The sequence below is a fragment of the Pinus tabuliformis genome, chromosome 9 (genome assembly GCF_031772625.1).
Source record: "Pinus tabuliformis cultivar Carrire ecotype Pingquan chromosome 9, CPIR1, whole genome shotgun sequence".
In the NCBI taxonomy this organism is placed as follows: Eukaryota; Viridiplantae; Streptophyta; class Pinopsida; order Pinales; family Pinaceae; genus Pinus; species Pinus tabuliformis.
Window position 1 is genome coordinate 1,188,667,879 of NC_142307.1, and position 3,287 is coordinate 1,188,671,165.

The 3,287-nt window shown below is 41.1% G+C and overlaps 2 pseudogenes; both read left to right on the forward strand.

The window, feature by feature from the left end:
• Positions 1-951: 951 nt before the first annotated feature.
• Positions 952-1,722, forward strand: LOC149152807 (uncharacterized; annotated as a pseudogene).
• A 340-nt stretch (positions 1,723-2,062) lies between these two features.
• On the forward strand, positions 2,063-2,995 carry LOC149152808 (dolichyl-diphosphooligosaccharide--protein glycosyltransferase subunit 1A pseudogene; annotated as a pseudogene).
• The last annotated feature ends 292 nt before the right edge of the window (positions 2,996-3,287 follow it).

A 3,287-nucleotide genomic window follows, 5' to 3' on the forward strand; every position in this document is an offset into this window, starting at 1 on the left:
TGGCATCAAGGTGGTGTCAATTGGGTCTATTTGCCAGACATTGCAAAGTGGCTAGATTACAGCGGCCCTCATGTTACAAAATCTTTACGGATAGCCTCAGTTCTCTCAACTCCAACCGATACAGAGGTCATTTCTTAGGTGGCAGTTATTGCGTTATGCGTGCATGTGGCGGTTTAACCCGTATTTTAGTAAAGCAGCAGAACGTATCTCCAGAAATTGAGAGCAGTTGCAAAGTGGCAGTCAAGGATCGTTTGCCTATTTCGGTCTTCACGCTGGAATAATGAAAAGCTTTCTATCTTTATAGCAAATGGAGGATTTTGTGTTGTCTATCATAACCAAAGAATGCGATTTGATTTCAATCTTGATCCTATGAAGATCTGCGCTCCATGTGTTAGCCAGCAGAGGATTTTAAAAGAAATGCATTTGCCTATTTTAATCCATAGCCCTTGTTATCACTGAAAAGTCTGTTGTAAAATTTTTTAGCCTAGCTTAAAGACAGGGTGTTTTCGCAGCGCATAAATCCTTTAGCAGTTTCGCAGCGCAGCCTGTTTTAGTGATTTCGTAGCGTGCTACGAAATGGGGAATTTGTCTGAATCCACAGCCAATCTTACACAGCTGTCATATTCATCAAAATTCATTATCAGTGACTGGCTTATATTTGAGAGAGATGTTGCAAGTTTCCAGGTGTGTTACATTGGTGAAGAATGAGAACATGTTGCAAGATTATGTGCGGAAGCAGGGGATATTTAATGTGTGTTCAAATGGCTACAATCCACCTAAACCTTGTATGCCGGTGGAGTCCTGGTGAGTTTGAGATTTACAGAGATTCATGGTGTGGCAAATCCTTCAGATGGTTCGTAGTGCATGCATTAAGCATCAAATTCTTTTACAAGTTCTTTTGGTTCACGGTATTATTTTAATGAAATACCTCAAGTTACTTACCATGTTATCATGATTCAACCTGAGGAGATGTTTACTGTGAGCAACAGTTCTTTGTCAGAATTTGGTGTTCTGGGTTTTGAATTGGGTTATTCAATGGAGAATCCCAATTCATTGGTCCTGTGGGAAGTTCAGTTTGGTAATTTTGCAAATGGCGCCCAAGTCATTTTTGATCAGCTCATAAGCAGTGGGGAATCAAAATGGCTTCGCCAATCTGGACTTGTTGTTTTGCTTCCTCATGGATATGATGGCCAGGGTCCAGAGCATTCTAGTGCAAGATTAGAGCGGTTTCTCCAGATGAGTGATGACAATCCTTTTGTGGTTTCTGAGATGGATCCTACATTACGCACCCAAATTCAGCAGTGTAACTGGCAAATTGTAAAGGTGACAACTCCTGCCAACTATTTTCATGCTCTTTGTTGCCAGATAAATCGGAATTTCCGTAAACCTTTGATTGTCATGTCTCCAAAGAATCTTCTTCGGCACAAGGACTGCAAATCAAATCTGTCTGAATTTGATGACATGCAAGGTCATCCCGAATTCGACAAGCAGGGAACCCGATTTATATGTCTCATTAAGGATCAGAATGATCACTCTGGAAAGATTTATTACGAGCTGGATGAGGAAAGACAGAGACTTCAAAGGGAAGATGTCGCTATTTGTCGGGTTGAGCAACTATGCCCATTCCCATATGATCTGGTCCAACGGGAGTTGAATCGATATTCAAATGCGGAGATTGTTTGGTGCCAGGAAGAGCCTATGAACATTTTGGCACAATCGTAAAATTCTGGGGCAAGTAAATCCACGAAATCAAGGAGATAGCATCCGGGCAGTTGGCGGTGTTGCTGCAATTCTTGCACTTGCGCATCCAGCAAAATAAAAGGCTCATTCTCCGCATCTTTTCTGTCGGTGTTGTGGGTGAAATGGACAAACTCCAAGAAAAAGTTTTTAGAAAGCAGAGAGACACGTAGCCCAAACAGAGAAGGATTTGACACCTAGCTGTATCATTGGACCGCCTGGAGGCTCGAGCATGTGTTTTCGAGATTTGCAAGATGTGATCAATAGATGAATCAGCTTAGATCTTTTCGACTCCATCTTCATTCAACATAAGCTCGAGCTCATCATGTCGGCCCGCAGAAGAACTCTGTTAAAGGTTGTCATCCTTGGCAATAGCAGGGTTGGTAAAAACTCGCTGATGAATCAATATGTAAATAAGAGTTTCAGTATGAGGATAGATTGTTCACGTTGCAGATATGGGATACCGCTGGCCAGGAAGGTTTTCAGAGCTTTGGTGCTGCCTTCTACAGTGGTGCCGATTGCTAAATTCTTGGTTTACGATGCTAATGTGCTAAAATCATTTGATAACCAACCATTTGCAGTTGTCAAGGAGCTGGTGCGAGAAATAGAAATTTCACATTGGGGAAATGTTCAGATAACTGAAAATTATCATCTTTTTCATGGTGGTGCTCGAATCAAAGGTGGCTTTTCAAGGATTGAATACCAAGCAAGACCCAATGCTAGAGGTGCATCATCTTTTAAGAGTCTAGTGGCAAGACTGCCACCTCGAGCACATTCGGTTTATTACCGAGATGAAATTGGGAATATTTCTACCTCACATTTGAATGCCGACTTTAGAAAAACAGAACTGGAAATTGAACCTCGATATCCTATGTTTGGAGGCTGGCAAGCCACTTTTACAATAGGCTACGGCTTACCTCTACAAGATTTTCTCTTCCAAGCAGCTGATGGCAGGCGTTATCTTAATATTGCTTTTGCATCTTCATTCAGTGATGTGGTCATTGATAAACTTATTGTGAAGGTTGCACTGCCAGAAGGATCTAAAGATTCTTATGCTTCTGTTCCCTTTTCTGCAGACCAACATCCGGAGATAAAGTACTCCTATCTTGACACTATTGGAAGGAATGTTGTGGTACTATCAAAGAAGAATGTGATGCCTGAACATAATGTGTTCTTTCAGGTTTATTATAAATTTAGTACCATTTCAATGCTAGCAGAGCCACTGATGTTGGTCACCGGTTTCTTGATGCTACATTGAAAGATACTGCGAAGGAGCTGAAGTCTATACTTGATATCTTGCAGTCTTCCTCCCAAGCGTTGCATATTTTTCCCAAGGTAGAAGAGTTAATTCATAAAGAGAAAGAAAAGCAGGACAAGTTAATTCAGAAACATACTGTAGTAGTTGATAACTACGATAAGAAGCTACCAAGTAAGGAGATTGACAGTCGCATATCTTCTCATGAGCAGAAGCTTATTGTTTTGAAACAAGAGGTAGATGAGTTGTTGCAGGTAGTTGATGAGATATAACTGATGTCCAGTTAGTCTGATAG